Below are 18,745 nucleotides of genomic sequence, written 5' to 3' on the forward strand. Positions count from 1 at the left end.
CTTTTAAGTCTTAAATAAGTTTGAAGTTAAAGTAAGTTTTCAGTATTAAAACTGTCTCCCCCTGAAAGTGTGTATTTGTATGTGTGGGTGCACATGGGTGTGTGTCTGTGTGGAAGAGTACTAAAATTAGCATGTACTAAAAGTATCTTCTCCTGAACCTTGTTTCAGGAGCCTTGGAAGCTGATATGTGATGGGTGCCATACAAGCAGAACACAATGATAATGATAAAACGTTGTGTAGGGCTACACAGTTCTAGAAAAGATGGGGATGAACTCCACCTGTAGCGTGTATTTATTTTTTTGGTTTTTTTATTTTACTGGTGGACATGCAGAAGCCCAGGGACAGTGCAGGGGTTGCTGGTGGGGGGAGAGGCAGAGGCCAGGCTAGGGAGAACAAAGGGCATGGGAAGGGCCTTTCCAGAGGGGACAGAGGTGGGAAATGCTGCTGTCTGATACTCCAGCAGGATGGAAAGGAGGCCAGGGAGAGTGAGAGACCCCCAGAATGGAGGCTGCTCTCCCGTGAGGTCATCATCATAAATGTTATAACTCAAAAATATGAGTTCTTGGGAAAAATGGAAAAGATGCATGGGTGTGGCAAGAGCCACATGAATGTTTCCCCCTCAAGTTCCCTCTCTTCTGGCCTATTCATGCGTTGTGTCACTTCAGCTGTCCCGGTGCCATGGGTCACTTGCTAGAAAATTGGTGCAGCTGGTTCTGCTACCTCGGTGTGTGCATGATAATCTCACCATTTTTGCTCAGCGTTTTCTCTCCCCAAAGCCCCAGAAGCATTACCTGCTAACATGCCTTTCCCAGTACCAGCTCTGCTCTCTTCTGTGCCGCGCCTTTGCCTGTCCTTCGAATACAGCTGTGTCTTTGCCCTCCGAGAGAGTGCCCTTTTTTCTGTTGGCAGCCCTTGCATAGGTGCAGTGCGTTGTGCTGCCTCTCTTCTCTGTCTCACTCTATTCTCTTTCCTGCTGATGAGACCCATGTTGCTTTGGCAGAAAAACTAAAATACAGTAGTTCATCAATCCAAAATCCACAATGATGCACTTGTCTGACAGTGGGGGTTTGGCTGAAGGTGATTTTGACTATGAGCTTGACTCTTCTTTTCACTTTAAAGTAGAAAAGGACTGCAAGACTTTGTGTCTAATATAGATTTTACAAAGGATTTTTTAAAAGCCTGTATTTATTGGTGGGCAGTGTAGAGAAATTGCTTGATTTGAGAAGATACGGGGAAGAGAATTGGTGCTGGTGCCAGTGCATGTCCTCAGTTTGGAAGTGGTGAGCACTTTGTGTCTCATTCTCAGGGGACACAGGGATTCCTAGTCCAGAAGAAAAATGACTTGCAACCGGTGCCACCAGGGCTGGTTTCCTGCAGCATATCCAAAGCAGAGAGAGGTGTGGCTGCAGGAGAAATGCCTGAGTCTTTTGCAGTTTTTCAGATGATCCTGGAGAATCTCGTGTGACATTATAGGACCAAAAGTTCATCTATTATGGCCATGGTAACAATACACATCAGGATGGGACTACGAGTGGTTTGGGAGAGAATCTGGACCCCTCCTTCCTGTATTCCTCTGTTTAAATTAAAATGTTGAAAATTCAGTTTTAAAACCAAGCTAATCTTGATCTTCTATATAAGCGTTTCCTCTTGAGCTTTTTGGTAGCATGAAAACTGACCTTGATGTCCTTGGATAAAATCTATGTTCCTTGCAGTATTGAACATGATGATCCTTGCCCTGCAGGCTTCTCCTCTTCACACTAGCAGTGTCTGCGTGCCATCAGCATTGAAATAATGGCAAGTCATCTGGAAGCCCTCTGGAATCACTTTATCTTAAAAGGTCATATTTAAGAGTAAAAAAAATTAAACTGAATAATCCATTTGTAACTTCATCTGGAAAGGGTTGGAATCCGATAGAGAACAGACTTGTAAAGATATTTGTGCACTTCTCATTTTCAGCAGTGATTAGTGTGCCATGTTTGTATCACTTTTACAGCCAACTGATGCCTAAAATCAAACTTAAGCCATAGCAACAGCAGAGCAAACATCAAGGTAGGGCTGATCTCTGAGCACGCCGATGGCTGGGAGAGGAGCCGGCGCTTCCCTTGAAGTTCCAACATCAAAGATGACGAATAACTCCCTTCTCAGTGTTCCAGCTTCTCACATCATCTGAGTATCCTTTGGCAGCAACAGTTGGCCCAAGCCTTGGAGCAGCAGCTGGTAAGTCCAGAGGCAGAACTGTGATGCCTGTGGCATCAGATGTACTGGAAACCCTTCTAAACTCTATTTTGAAGTTTCAGCATTTGTGTGGACCTAATTATAAGACATAGATTCCAATGACAGGCTGTGTGTCTGATTATGCATGGTGGCAGGGCTTACACAAGGGCTGAGTGGTTACTGGCTGCTCTTAAAGGAGAGGACATGGCTGGCAGCATGGGGAGACATGATACGGGCTCAGTCTGTGACCAGGCCAGGAGACTGAACTGCAGCTCAGATCAGCTTCCGTGGCTTCTCCCTTGGTTTGCTGTATGGCATTGGGTGAGTCCTTTAACTCCTCTGTGCAAAAGTGGTCCTGTGATTAAAATGGTGTTGCTAGCACCTGCTTGAAGGGCTGCTGGGTATTTGCATATGCTGAGTACTTCTGGGTCTTTATGGACTCATGAAAGCACAAGCAGATCTGTGTATATGTGGCTACCTTCTGCATATATAATGCATCTGTTTAATGTACATATATAGATATATATGTATATAAAATAGATGCATCCACCCATACACACCTATTAAATGTATTTGCATGTGTGAGTACACCCATAGAAACTTTTGGTTATAACAATATGACCTTATTTCATCGAGTCACCGCATCGGAGGACTATTTCAGTGTTGTGAAGTGAGCTCCGCTGATCCGGGTCTTGGCTTTCAGAAACCAGTCAGCTTGTACCTGTACACACCTTCTTGTCATCTTGGTGTGCTCCCGGCTGTTTTCTGGCACGTGCTGGTGCAGCAGGTTCTCAGGGAGGTGTGTGCAGGGTTGGAGCCTGTTCTGACACTACTTTAAAAACTCTGAACATAATCATTTGGTGTAGTTGATCAGTGTAGCAGAAAAGCTCACAATTCACTCATGCCTGAGCGTGGTAGTATTTAAAAACAAAGCATTTAGCTTTAGAAGTGCCTTAAGAATGACTAGGAAATGGAAGGCAGCCTTAACTATGGAAGACCCTGGGATTTAATGTTGCAGTGTACAGGGGCTTTGTGGTAAGTGACTGCTTGGACTGTGAAGCCTTGATACAGTGGGATGAACTGTACCATCATTTATACTGGTAAAATCCCTCATCATAATGGACAGGGCTCACTGGCATAACAGCTCTTGGAGCAAGAGTGAAATTGAAACTATGGCAAAACCCTGGAGTGCTTAGATATTGTTTTCAGAGGAGCCAGGATGCCAGTAGATCCCACTAAAATTTGTTTACTGGATCATTTAGGTGTGAATCTTCAAAGCAGAGTTTTGGAATTAAGTAAATGTTAAATTTCAGTGAAAACTTCAGCCTAACTGCTCCAGATTCTGTGGAAAACTTTAGTCTGATGCTTTAACCATGTAAAGTTCAATGGCTCCTCTTCTGTTACAGGTGTCAGTGAACAATAATAATAAAAAAATTGACTTGTGCAATGCTGAATCTACCAAGGATTCTTATTATACATTTATAAAATAAACCCTAATGGCTTTTTGGAGTGGTTATGGTGTAGTCTGTCAATGTATATTAAGATTACTATGATAGCTCATAGCCTTTATGATAAAAGCATGCAAATTAACATAGATATCTGCAGAACTTTGCATACTTTTTGTAATTTAATACAAACAGATCCAGATTTACAGAACCATGCACACAGAAATCGTGTGTGCACATTTTTTGCGCGTGCATTGCTGACCTTAAGCAGGAGAGCGAGAGAGAGGAGCAGCTCACATGGTTCAGATCTGCACTGAGGTCTGCGGCTCCGCATGCCAAATGAAACACAAGGCGACTTTTGATGGCCAAGTGAGCCATCAAAAAGGTTTTTTAATGGAAATGCTGTCACACTCTTAAGTAGAGTACTGCTGCCAGGCATCACATCAATAATGCAAACTTTGGAAGACAATCTTGCAAACTAAATAGCCAAGAATTCTGAAGTATTTCTATAAAGAAAAAAAGAAAAAAGGTGATCATTATGAAGAGGGGGGGAAAGCCATCAAGTGAAATTTAATTTTGCATTCAAATTTATTATTGCTGTCTGTTCCCAGTGCTGAAATGCCTGTTTACTTGCAAAGGACAGTTTCTTTCCATAATGAATCATAGTAACACTTAAATTAAGCACAGTAAAAGAATGGTTAATGTCATAACACGCTGACAATTTAACCTGGCCAATATTTTTATTGCCTTGTACAATAAACCTAACAGAGCACAACTTGCTTTTTGACTGGTGGAAAATCGGTTATGAACCGCCAGGGAATGACCAATTTTTCAAATGCAGCCATTCAGTCACACTATAGCCACTAATACTTTTTTTTTTCTGTACACTATTGCTGTTATAATCTTTTGAGGATATTTTATCACGGCAATAACCTCCTCGAAATCAGTCTTTACTGCAGTTAATGACTGGACAGCTGGAGCATTAACTGGCCTTGGCTTTGCCTCTAGCCATTAACTAACAAACCAGTTGTTATCTGCAGGTAACAACCAATTTCTTGTAGAATTTTCTTGATAAAGTGTCTCACTGGATAAAAGTTGTGGGCTTTTTCCCCCTTCTTTCGTCAGCTAAGATCTAGCAAGTCTAAGATAATACACAGAGAAAGAATTGCAGAGAAGTAGCAGTAAGTAAGAGTATTGTGAAATAAGTTAAACTATAAACCAAAATTCATACAGTGTTGATTGTTTACTCCTGCCAGAATTTTTGTAACATTAATAAAAGATGACTCTATTATATCTTGCTCACTTAGGTGTGGGGTGTGGGCTGTATTCAAGAGTGGACTTTGGGGGCTGTGTCACAGGGCACTGCTCGGGGTGGTCCCCTGACAGCATCACCACATGGCACAGCCCTCCCCAGGGCAGAGAGGAGACAACAGCAGGGCCATGGCAGCTGCTGGCCATTTAGGCACAGACAGAGACGTAAGAACGTGGAGACTGCTTTTAAAGTGCCTTTCATCTTCTCAGCAAGTATCGAATGGAGACACCAGTTTAATTCTGTATATGTTGTACTTTATGAAATGGGTATTATTTTTGAGGGCCTTCATAAAATTTTAGCCTTTCTGCTTGCAGTTCAAAGTTATGAAATGTTAACCTCTGTTTTGTTGCACCATTGTTTTAAAAGTAGGGTTAGCAGATTCAGATGAAATCAGTGCATTACTGAGGGCTTTAAAGTGGAGATCCACAGCATCGTTAAATAGAAGCAGAATAAGTAAAATGTACGAATGAAACACCTATAAAAAGCCAAGCTCTATCATGCCATAAACAATGATGTTTTAAAACTCTTAATAGGCTTAATAACAGTTTATTATTTTACCTTAACCCTTTTAAATGCCTTGTTTTTCCAGCTTTTATCTTGGTGGTACTGAGCTGTTAATACTACTTCTTAAATTTTCCCCTCTAGGTATATTTTCCAGGAGTGAATATGAAGAAAAAGTAAATGCAGCCACGCATTTCCTTTTAAGAAGCACAGTAGGCACTGTGCCCAAAACCCTTCCTGGGCTAGGTTGTGGGATACAGCAAATATCTTGCATCTCTTGTACTTTGAGAGGATTTCTAAAACTGAAGGTGAAAATCCTGAATCAGTAGGAGCCTGGATGGCAGGTCAGTGTCTCCCAGGGGTCAGGATCCTCCCACAGTGTCTGGCTTTGCAGCGTCCCTCATAGCTCCCATCTGCCCCACACACAGGGACCATGGCTTGCCCTCCCTCCACTGTGGATTTTTATGTTTTTCCAGATGTTTCCACTGGAGTCTTTTGCAAAACATTTTATTGTCAACCAGAAATAAAAAATTAATAACAACCAGAATTTCTAACCAGAGAGTCAATTTCAAATTCTGTTACATTTTGAAATTATTTTAATCTGGGAAGTTCTGGGGGATTTTTGGTGGTAAGGGTTTGTTTTACACTTGGAATTACTGTGTATTCTGTGCATATGCAAGTTGTTCCCTTTCTTTTTGGTATCCATGTAGAACTGGCTCATGCTGTGGGAGAGTTCCCTTGGACATTGATGTAAGGATAGACCCCCTTCACTGCATGTGTACTAACTACCAATATTAGTTGCAATTCAAGCATTTCTAGCAATTTGAATGAATCCAGTGATTTTTAAATCATTCTTAATTTCATATGCCTACTCCTTTAATCTCTTTCAAGTTACTGAAAATGTAAGGCATTCTAAACATTCCTGATCATTCTTCACTGCTTTGGTCCTATAAAGCCAATCTTTTCCAAAGTTAAGCACTTAAAAATTTGAAGTACTCCAATAAATTTAAATTGGCATATTCTGTGCATATCAATTGAGAATTATTAGAGCATTAGTGCCTAGGAGTGATGGCTGAGGGCATGCAAACCAGTTCATACATTGATTTTTAATGACTTTTTATTGATTCTGTGCTTTTTGAACTTGATACCCTTAGGTTGCCTCTTACATAGAGTTAACAGGTTTGTGATGATACACCAAGTTCAGAAGAGGCATCGTTTTCCTCTTACACTTTTTGTTTTCTCCTTATGGCTTACTATTATAAATTGCTTACATGCAAATAGCAAATATACTTGGTCTGTGGCTTTAAAAATGGTGATTGTCACTTTAACAGGATATGGCTCCTCATGTTCCCCTGGCTTATCTGTAGACCAGATTTCTGTTCAAACCTTTAAGGGTCTCTCCTTCCCTCGGTGTGAGCACACAGTGTTCACCAGCAATGATGGATGTTCTAGACCTGCCCTGACAGGATTCTTAGTAATTTTTAAATGTCAATCTTAATTTGTCAGGCCAAGATATTGTGGGTGTCATAAAGCACAAAGTGAAAATGCACCTTAGTACTTTTACATTTTGAAAATGATTCATTTGTATTATGAATACAGACCTCTGCTCTTTATGTAATTCCACTGTATTTATTAATACTTTGGTGTTAACCTATTAACCAGTGCACTGTCAGTGCAACCTGCACTGGGGCTGACTGGGGCAAGCGGGTGTTGTACTGGTGACTGCCCTCCTTTGGAGGAGGAGGAAGGCTGGGGAGGGTGCACAGGCTCAGAGGAAAGGCTGGGAGACCATTTGTGGTATGACTGGCCTGAGCTGGGCTGGCGAGCTGTGGGAGGGGTGGGCTGTGGGGGCCCACCAGCCTTGGGACATGTCCGGCTGATGGATCAGGAAGTCTCAGGGAAGCACCACTTTGAACCAGTTACACCACCACCCTTCCTTGGGTGTGAGATGTGCTCTTTCCAAAGTTTTCCTAAGTGGGTCACAACAGGACAAGTGAGAATATTTCTAATAGATTCAATTCTTGTGGGTTTTTCAGTGCTTCTCCCCTGCTGCTTGGGCTGTGTCGTGTGAGTTTTTCGGGAGGCAGTGATTCCAGTTTCATTTCGTGGGGAACCAAACGCTCAGACTGCATGGCTGTGATGCTGTTGCTTCTAATTCCCTTGCTGAGGCTCGTGCCAGGAAGCGTGGTGACCATCAGCCGCAGGTGTCCCTCTCTCCCCCCGCCCTGAGATCCCCTCTGGCCACGGTTAAGGCACGTAGCAGTCTGAGGAGACATTAATTGCTGTTAACTGCAATGGGCACTTCTGTATTTGGGCTTTGTTTAGGGCAAATTCCTCTGCAATTGCATTGTTAGAAGCCACGGGTCTGTTAACGTTGGAGTTATTAGGCCATGTGCTTTCTGTGTGTTGTCATAGTCGGAACAACACCAGTGTAAACGTCTGTGCTGGGCAGGGGAAGTGTTAAGTGAAGAATAAAAACAAGCCCAAATTCCCATTTGGAAACTGCATGCCTCAACAAATACCACTGTTCATAGCAAGTTATTAGCTTCTTGGTTGTAATTCTGGTCCTTTCCTAAAGGGAGGTGGAAAAAAGCATGTAAAAGAAATTTTTGACACTTCACGGTGTATTGAATGAACAGCAGAAAGCTCCCCAGTCTGCCCATTCCCATTTGCAGCTTGGATGTGGCTGAGGAAACACTTCTTTCTCCTTTTCCTTGTGATTCCCTGTGTCTTCTGGTGGCAGCACCCTGGCATCCCAGAATGCACGTGAATAACACACCTTCAAATCAAAAACCTGAAATGTCCCTTTTTTCGGGCCACTGTGTATGAGGCACCTGTAAAAAGCCTTTTTGTCCTCCCAAGTAGGGAGGAGGTCTCTGCCGTGGGCAGTGCCAGGGCTCACTAGTGGGCAGGAGCTGCTTTTCCTGCACAGGGTACCAAGGAGGGAAGCACAGCATGTCCTGGGTGACAGGGCTGACCCCCTCACTGGGGGCTGGCAGGGGTTACCTCCCTGAAGGTGTGATGAGGAAGTGGGAAGTAGTTAAATGCCCTCTGGGAGGTTTAGGGGAGCATTTGCTGGTGGATTTGGCTGAACTGAACTTCCATGTCTGTATCTGAACTGAACATTTTGAAATTTACTTATTACAGACCATTCACTCTGTACTGTTACTGCATGTGGGTGAGTTTCCTACAGCGTCCAAATCTGAAATGTCCCTGTTTTTCTCAAACCAGCTATGTATGAAGGACCTGCAAGAAGCCTCTTTCTTCTTCTGAATTTACAGTGTTCACCTTCTTTTGTTTTTGCTATGTGCCTTCCAGAATTAGAAGATTCAGAGTGAGAAATGTGATTTTTATATTTATTTAGAAGCCACTCTGAGCAACAGCACATTTACTAACTTGGTTCATTTTTATTCATTTTTTTTCATTGCTTATTAAACCAGTGGAAATCTTTCCATTGTTTTCAGCTGGTTCTGGCTCAGAACTTCGTGGTGCTTGACAGTATTTAGTAGGAGCTGAAAGATTTGGACTTTTAAATCATGCTATATTATGGTCTTCTGCCATGCCTATTTCTTAATTATATATGTAATCCCAGTGTCTGCTGCTGTGTATTTCTGGTTGAGCAGTTTCTGTTTAGTTAAATTTTCACAAGTATGGTGTTATGAAACAGTTAAGCAAAAAATCATCAATATTATATTTGTCAAAAATGGGAAACTAAATATTGAGATCAGTTTTATCCATTCATTAGTTTATGGACACCGAGTCCTCTGAGTAATGTCACAAATTCCCTTGCTGTCTCTCAGTGCTAGATTTATCATTTGGATCTTTGATATAATGGAAAGATACATTAAAAACTGATACAGTCAGACAGGTCCCAGTGGGGTGTACATCTGTGTCGGCTTTTACGTCACGGTTCTCTCAGTCAAGATTTGGCAGGAGGTTATTTTATCCAGAAGTTGCTCTGGAATGTGCCATGCACTTTTCATAGGCACGTAGTGTCTTCATGTGAGAGCAGCTCCCCTCCCTCAGCCTGTGCAGCGCGGCTCTCACCCGTGCGTGGGTCTGAGCCACGCTCGTGTCCCTGAACATCAGCCCCGCACACCTTTGGGCTGTGGCACGTGCCAGAGGGGCTCTAGGAGCCAACGTCGTCCAGAGGGCACTGGGAATTCCCACAACTGCCATGTGCTGTGAACTGTTTGCATTTTTAGCAAAGTTCAGTGTGATTCTGTTTTATTCTTTTATATTGACTTTCTAAATATATTCCAGTGCTGTCATTTCCCTCAGGAACCTTTACCGAATCCATGGATTTAGAGTTACTATTATAACATATTACAGGACAATTAATTTGTAAGCACTGTAACCTGTCCTAGAAAGCAGATTCTGAGAGGAATACTTTTATCCTTATAATTTAATGTATCATGTAATGAAAACTAATCTATGTAGTTCAAATTCAGACATTAAAACAAGTTAAAAGGGTCAGTATATACAATAAATTTCCCTTTGCCAATTTACTCAGTTAATTTAGACATTGCCTTTTCACTTAACTCATTAAAACTTCCTTGCCAAGTTTACTTATCTGTGTTAAGGGTACAATTAATACTGTAATTTTTAATTATCCACTTGGTTTTATCAGAGCCAAAGTGTTTCCTTAAGTGTGAATATCAAAATAGAGCCTATATTTTTTAAGAAAGTGAATCACTCTAATTTCACTAATTCCTTAATAACACAAATATTTGTGTATCTTTCTCCTTTCTCTTTATGCATCAATAGTTGTGTTGTTTTGTTTTATTTTATAACCTTAGCATAATATACTACTGAAAGCTATATTTTGTACTACTTAATTCTGTACCACTCATTCTGATTTATGGCATCATTTTGTTTCCAGCTCACTCCTTATCTTCAAAAGGCTTGATCCAAAACTCATCAAATTCAGAGGAATAGATCCCAGTGGGCTTTGGATTAGACTAGTAGGGTGAAATTGTGGACTTCATGAAGTTTGCATTACATGTGCAGATATGCAGTACTGAGATTACTTGATAGATTTCTAATTCAGCTTCTTCTATTTAGGAGCAAGTTCTTGAGAATCCTGGCCATGCACTTGAAATTTAAGAGACCATTTTAGTTGCATATATTCATCCATTTTCTTACTATGACATTTGAGAATACATTTATTTGCCAGTTTGATTTTATCATCATTATGGAGGGTTCATGTTTCTAATTTCTCCTACAGTCTCTTGAATTGTTAATGTTAACTCCTACTGAACCCAGCCTTGTTTCCTAACAGAGGGATGCCATTCTGAACTGGTATTGATGCTGAGCTGTTAAAAATACTTTCTTCAGCAATGACAGGTTTACAAGTCATAATAAAGGACATCTCATCACAGAAGTAGGGAAAGGAGTTAATGCAGAAGACACCTGGTAAATAATATTACAACGTATTTATCTTGTTATTTCTTAGTTATAGATGTATGGAGTGATAGATATAGGATTATGAAATTGATTTCAGTTCTTCAGTACAGGAGAAGCTGTTTTGTCATCTTCAGCGCTCTTGCTTTTCTTTTTCACCTGACTTTGTTAAATTGCAACACCCTGGACATATCTTCCATTATATAGCAGCTGGAACATTCCTGGGTTTGCCATTAACTTGACAGTTCCTAGCATTCTGTCTGGCTATGTATATAGACTGCTGCACATGAGAGCCATTTGATTAAATAAATACAGAGGGAGTGTGTTAATGTGAAACGATTGTAACAGATACTAGTAGATAATCATGGTGTGCTCCGAGCTACCTTAAAAAGCATTTGTGATATATGGCTGTGCTGCCTGATCCATGGCTATTGTGCAGCTGATTAGCTGTGGTGAGAAATTACTCATTCCCTTGTATTAACTACACTGTTTAACTACACTGTTTCCACCAATCAGTATGAAGTATGCCAACTTTGTTTAGCCTGTGCACTTGTGCAATGATGAACAAGTAATGCATAAAACAAACCCTCCTACCTAATCAAACATTCCTCAGAGATTTGAAAACAGAAACAAAGGGTAAATCCATTCATAGATTATAATGGTAAAACAAAATAAAGTTTGACATACATATATGGAAACTATGAACACATGATACGAATATTTTTTTAAACAACAAGTTTGAATTATTAATAAATGCAAAAAATATGTTTTAACACAAAATGGAACAATTGGAAGGATATGTTTCTTCAGAAGCACAAGGATCAGGAAAGATCTCTATTGAATACAAACAATTTTTTCCCCCCTCTTGCTTTCCATTTTAGCCTTTTCAAATGTCTGTCTAATGGCTGTAGTTGGGAGAAGTTTCCCTTTTTCATCCCTGAGCTTGCAGTACAATCTTCATTCTCCGAGTATATAATAAATGAAGTTTGTTAACCCTCGGGGTGTGAAACCCATTTTTCTCTTCTTGTCCTACGGTGTTAGGTGTTGCAGACAGCTGACGAGCAATCCTTTAGGAAAGACTGCAAAGCTGTCCAGGAAAGGGCTTACATTTAATTTTGTCATATATCCTGGTTACCAGGTTATTTGATTTTAAGATAATTAATGGATCTCTTTATGGGTATATTTTTTCTTAGTCATCAAGAAAGCCCAAAATATTCGATAAGAGTGATTTTATTGGAGATTAGTAAATATCGACAGAAGGAGGTACCAGAAAGTTCAGAGAGTTTTGGACTTTATTTTCCCTTATCATTAGATTTGAACTAGCACAGTGCTTGCAGATTTGAGGGGGACTGTGATGAGACACCACTGTAGGCATTTTCACTGGTGACTACACGTCAGTTAGGGGCTTTCATTCTGTCCTTCCTTACAATTCTTACTGGATTTTGTGTCTGCTGGGTGAACAGATAAAGCACAAAATACTGTTCAATATAAATGCTAAAAAAAAAAAAAAAAAATCCTAAACTGAAACTGTCATAAGCAATTCAAAGTAAAGACAACAGAGTCTTTAACATTGAGCCCTTAGAGGAAACAGTGTGAGGGAACAACAATGCCAGCTTTAACTTTGAATTCCCAGTTGTGCTTTGGCTTGTACCTCAACTTAAACATTAATCAGATGCTTCTCTGCATTTCATCTCCTCATTTGCAAAAAAATCTTTGCTGAAAGGTTATATAAAACTCATTATTTACCTGAGTGACCAGAAAGGCTCTCAAAGTGCCATTCCAAGCTCTCGGGTGAATGCTTATTTATAGTTTTTTAATAGGCATTCATTACCTGATGGATTGGAAAGACTCTTTTTGAACCAGTTCCTGTCTATTGGTTAAATACAGATTGATAACTTTTTCTTAAAAAGCTTATTATTAACCAGATAAGCTCATCACCTTTGGATTTCTAAAGTGGTGATTAGTTTTAGCTTCCAAGGGTTTATTCAAGATTTTCACTGGTGTAACTTGAATTTTGCCCAGTGGGCCATATTCTGGAAGTTAATTACAGTAGTGCAATGCTTGCAAAACTCTGACTGCAGCGGTAACATAAGCCTGTTTGCACAAAGAAATACCTCAGACCTGTATTGCTGCTCGTATATTGGGTAGTCCAAGCACAGGGTGTAGAGGAGGTAAAAGGGTGCAGCACATTTTAAAATTCCTGTGAGCTTGGTTGGAAACACATTGTTAGGCATATTTTGATGCCTAAAAAGACATAACAAGTCCTATTCACACCTCTGTGCAATTTGCACAGTCTTTGAGCTTCACTGATTTTGCTTGGTGTATCATTCTGCTTTTGGGGATTTGCTTCTAGCTTAAATTACTGTGGAAACAGAAAAAAAACCCCACACAGTTTTCACAAATGCAGTTTGGCAGTGTGGGCTCAGAATCGCCATACAAAATACCTCTATGGGTGGCTCTCAATGGCTCCCATTCTTTGTGAATTGAGATTTACCCCATCTCAGCTGTCCCTCCCTTGTTGGTGCCACAGGCAATGCTCTCTTGGCTGCACAGGCTCCTCACCCACCTCTGCAGCTCTTAGCACATCTGTGGGACTTCAGAGAGACAAGTCCTGGCTAAAGAGGTGTAAAATAACATGGCCATACATGCTCATGCCTTGTGATCCAGGGATCTTCCAGGGTCTAACTTGTATCTTAAAATGGTGCTCTTCAACAGCATCAGTTGAAACTTAAATCCAACGCAAGGATGAAATGGAATGATACGAAAAAAGAGCCCTTAATTTGAAATGTTCCTGGAAAATGGGTAGGTTGTTTGAATTCTCTGGGGTTTCCATGTGATTCCTAACAAACTTGAAAACTTGAAGCCTTGTTTTGCTTGTGTTTGTTATTGCTAATTTACAGGGCATAAGAATGTCTCTTTGGTTCTGTCCTTTTCATTGTCCACTTTTTATTCCATTCTTTAAAATTTCCAACTTCCCGTTCACCCTTGTTTTCCTCTGTGGGGTAAATATATGTTGTTAGAAGGAGCACTGAACACTCACTGGAGAGAAATGTCCTTTCTCAGCTGTTTAGGCAGAGTAAGTTTTCAACCATCTTAGACAACTCCTACATTTTGGCGTTACTTCCCAGTTGTTTCAGAGATGGTTTCCCCCTTCAAATGCCTCTAATTATGCAAAGATGCTTTCCACAAAACAAAAAATGGCTCAAGTTTCTTATGTAAAATTAAATAGCATCTGGAAAAAACTCTTTTGGGTTAAGTGAGAAAATTGCAAATAAAAACCCAAAGCCTTAAAGTCCCTTGAGGTTAACAGAAAGGCAATTATAAAGGTCATAGTGTTGGTGTTCTTTGACATCACTTTTGCTGTTGTAAAAGTTTGGTGGAAGTGTCTATCTTAACTATTTATGGTATTACTTTTTAGGAAACCAGTTTCCCATCTAGTTAAGAAATGCTTTAAATTCTGTTTAAAATAATGTAATCAAACCCAATTATACTCTTTGCCTCCCTCTGCTGGCTGTGCAGACAGTGTTAGTTGGCTTCTTGTGTGACCCTCTCATTGTAAGCCAGCTGGTTGATTACAGCAGTCTTCATTTCAGGGTGGGTGAGCAGCTATATATGAACAGAATAATGGAAACAGGAAATTTTTAAAGATACAAAAAATCTGTATTTTTGAGTCTTTAAATTATTAGAAACGTTTTTTATTAAAGAAGGTCCCTCTAACCGCTCCTGAACTCATATTCTGGACTGGTTTAGGTGAGGACAGGAGAGTCATATGCAATTTCTTTGAAGAAAGGCCAGGTGCTGAGGTACAGCAACAATATTTTGGCAGGAAAATGGCAAATCAAATCCAACTGTCCAAGAGGGCTAGATATGAGCAGAGCTGAACAAATCTTTGTGTGTACACACATCATTCAGGTGCTTTGCATTACACAGAGAGCTCTCCACTTCATCAGTTTTCAGATGTTCTGCTCTTCACTGGTGTCCCTCTGTATTGATGTATATTCTTCACATACATATCATAGCCAGCTCAGTCCTTTGTCCCATTCCCAGAGCCTCTGCAACTCTCCAGGGATGTTGCCTAAATCACTTTCAAGTGTCCAGTCTCCTGTGAGGATGTGAGATAGTCCTCTTTGTTTTATTAGCACTCTCAGAAAACAACCCTGAAAAAGAACCTATGGCACAGTACCGTGGAGCCTCCCTAATGACAAAGCTAGGGATGTAATTTTCTTCTCCAGGTAATTATTTTTCATGTTCTTGGGCATCAGTTTTAGTAGAACTTGTGGTCTTGTGTCTGTACCTGGACACTCAGAGTGACTCTCTCAAGGGGTACGTGCAGTGGCAAAGCTTGAGGGTGTGATTTTCATTAAAGCTATTTAGGGGAAAATAAAAAAATGGAGACACAAGTATTATTTGGAATTGCTTAAAACAACTCTTGGAAGCAAAGCAACAACACTAAATGTCCATTCCATCTTTTTTCTGGGTGTTTGTATGGTCCTGCCCGGACCATGCTGAGACCCTCACGTGCACTGACTGCAGCCCCAGCTGCTGTCCACTGCCCACCCACCACTACTGTCCCTCCGTGGGACCCGTCTGCAGCTCCCTGTGCCCAGGCTGCTCTGGGCATGGCCGTGCTGGAGATGATGGAGGGAAGCCCGTGGGCTGCTGCAGCTTGTACTCAATAGCTGGTGTTTGTGGTAAGGGTACAACAAACCACAGGGCGTAAATCACATCTCTTCGGACATCCACAGCTGCGCCAGTTCTTAGGAGCTCTGTGATTATTATTACTTTAAAAAAGAGCCTGTTCTGAACCCCCTGGGATGGTGTCCCTGGGGTGGGTGTGAGCAGTAGGCAGGGGCCACGCTGGCTGTGCCACCAGGGTGCTGTGTCCCAGGCCAGCAGTGGGTGAGCTCTGCCCTGCCCTCAGGCTCGCAGCCCACTCCCACCCTGGCAGTGTTTTCTGGCTGCCATCACCACGGGGCACTGCTGCCAGGGAGAGCCCTGGTGCTGGTGTGCCATGGCCAAGCTGTGCTGGGTGAGGGGGCCCCATCTTTGAGTCCACCTCACCCAGCACAGCCTGTGCGCTGGACCCCTGAGGGGAAAAGCCTTCACTCGAATCGTGTGGGAAACCACCCTCCAAAATCACTTGCGGTCTGCCAGGGGTCTCTTCAGATCCTCCCAAAATATCCCAGGCTTTCTTCAACCTCAGATACCTGCTGTGATCTTTGGGACCAGGGTGGAAAGAAACAGGAAAAGTTTAAGGAAACTGTTGAAAAGTGGGATATTGGTTAGGATAGTTGAGTAAGAAGAAATGCTTACCCAAAAAACTATTCCGGAGGCTTGCCTCAGCGGTAAGATCTCACTGTCTCTTTTAAATAGCTCCTGAAGAGCTGTGACAGACTGCGAACAGGTTCAATGTGCATTTGCTACAAGAGCTAGGTCAGTGCTAATGCACTTTAAAGTTGAAGTTCAGCTATTCTTTCGGATATTTTTCCCAGCACTTTCTCCTCCTGATCAATCATAATTCCTGGTGATTACACCTGGAGAAGGAGACCTGCTATACCAATTCCACATAAATTTAAATGTTAAAGTTTAAATCCTGGAGCAACAGTTGTCTCCTGATCTTCTACATTGTGCTTGTTCTGAGACTTACTGCAGCTTTCACTCTTGCTCTCTTGGAGAGTATTGGAGCCCCTGTTGTGCTGAATGGAAGATGGGCACAGAAGTATGTCCTGCATGGGTTTATAAATGCTGTGCCCTTATTCTGGAAGCAGAATTTGCTCGATTCCACTAGGTGGATCTATTGAGAACATTGTTCACCCTTTAATGTAAAAAGTGGTTTTCACTTAAGAGAAAAAAAAAAATAATTTTTTTTTTTATTGTCACTTTACTAAGCTCCTTATGTTCTAAAAAACCACGAAGGTGACTACTTTTGTCTGCAGAAAGCTGTAAAGCCATGTATCAGTTCGTCAGTCCACAATACCTTGAAGGACTTTTTCTCTTCATTGCAGTTTTGCTTTTATTTTGCAAAGGAAAAGAGTCAGTGCTATGAGAGGGAGATGTGCCTCCACAGTGACCTGGCTTTAGATGCTGCTTCCATTGCATTTCTTCCTGATGTCCATTTTGTACTCTCATTTGGATCCTTTCCTGGTGGCTGTGTTTTGATGAATTTTTGCAATGACTTTATCACAAAAAATGGCCAACATAGGCTCCTGACCTTAGTATCTGCTTTTAGCTGACCCATGCAAGTTGTCTGTGATGTGAGGCTCAATGATAGTTGACTACTACATTGAGGATGTGGATTTATCTCCTAAAAACCCCTATATTTTTTCAGATTCTGATTATCTTGACACTGTGATGATGGTAAGTACAATCTTGGTTGATCAAATCTATAAAGAGATATTTATTTTGGTCATGGCCCCTGGGAAATAGCTTGTTCTCAAACGGATTCTGCCTCTAATCTCTTTTGAAAGCTGGGACCTCAGAGTCCCTTTACCAAGAAGCTTTCTTAGAATCTGTGCCACTGGGAAAACCTCCACCCACCTTGTCAGTGTACTGGGGTTGTGCCCAGGAAACCCCTGTGTTTGTAACAGGCATTTTGAAAGGCTTTTCCTTTTTTTTTCCTGTGAGTGTTTTATTTATGTCTTCTCGAACCATGCTTCAGCAACTTTCTTGCTGGCTGACTTGTGTTTTCACTGGCTCAGACTGCCATGTAGATCGCACCACCTGTTCCAGAGTTTGCTGAAACATTTATTGCAAGTTTTCTGAAATCCCTTATTTAAAGTCCCTGCTATTAGATGATTTCTTTTATGTGCCTTTCCTTATCAATATTAAAGACCTAATGTTCTGCTCTTCCTTGGAGAAGAGACCCCCTCCTAAAGGCATTAAGCTTTCAATGGGCTTCTTCAGCCTTTGTTAAAAGAATGCCCAGTTGCTTATCAACTCTTTTTAGCAAGAAAATGCTGATCACACTTTTTAAGAACAAAGGCAGGATTATTCCGTGGTCCTTCCTTACAAAGCAAACAACTTATAAATATTTAAATATATAAAGCTAATGTTTCTCCCCCACCCATTGTGTAAATTACTGTATGAACAGTTGTCTTTTGCTAGTTTCCTGTGTAAAGCCTTGTAAAATACTCCTCCAACCTGGACTTTTGTAGGATTCATCAAAGCTGAGGAGATTTGGGATATTCCCTGTTATTTACATCTGTCTGAAATGGGGTCTTCCAGAAGGCAGTCATTCCACAAAGGTAGACATCATGGCAAAAGGTAATGTTGCCTGGCTGAGGAACTAAGCTTTCATTTCTCTCTTCCTACTTTTTAAAGTTTGACAAGTCTGTAGCTGACAGCTTTTCCTCCCTGAGAAGGTGCCCACTATGTGCTGAGGCAGTGCCAAAGCCTTGCCGAGTAAGGCACACAATGTACATCTCCTCTGATCTTTCCCTCTCTCCTCTGTAGAGTTTTTACCTTGTTTTGAAGAGGCAGAGTATTCCTTCCTACTCATGGAGGAGGCACAGAAAGGATTAAAACCAACCAAAGAAGTTGAAGAAGTAGCTAAGGACAGTTGAGATGGCACGAAGGCTTTGAAGAGAAAAGACCTTTCCCTGGATGCAAGAAAAGAAGAAAGGAACAGCACTGAAAAATGGGGAAAAATAGGAAGCAGTACTGCAGGGAACTACAGAAGTGCTGATGGTGCCTGAGGATATTATGAATTCTGAGAGAATGTTGAAGCAAACTCTCCCTGAGCTCAAATCTGAGATGTTCTGAGTCCCAGCTAACCAGTATTCATTGCTTAGGTGCTGGAGCCTGTCATTCTGTCAACAAAATGCGGAGATCTCTTGTCTTTGGGATGCACTGAGCCCATGGATCTACATTA

The 18,745-nt window shown here is 41.3% G+C and overlaps 1 long non-coding RNA gene across 1 annotated transcript; it reads left to right on the forward strand.

Moving 5' to 3' along the window:
• The first annotated feature begins 983 nt into the window (after positions 1-983).
• Positions 984-6,019, forward strand: LOC120410577. The gene is made up of 2 exons (XR_005602846.1): positions 984-2,217; positions 5,617-6,019. It is a non-coding gene; the product is annotated as an uncharacterized LOC120410577 (long non-coding RNA).
• The last annotated feature ends 12,726 nt before the right edge of the window (positions 6,020-18,745 follow it).

Source organism: Corvus cornix, chromosome 11 (assembly GCF_000738735.6).
Source record: "Corvus cornix cornix isolate S_Up_H32 chromosome 11, ASM73873v5, whole genome shotgun sequence".
In the NCBI taxonomy this organism is placed as follows: domain Eukaryota; kingdom Metazoa; phylum Chordata; class Aves; order Passeriformes; family Corvidae; genus Corvus; species Corvus cornix.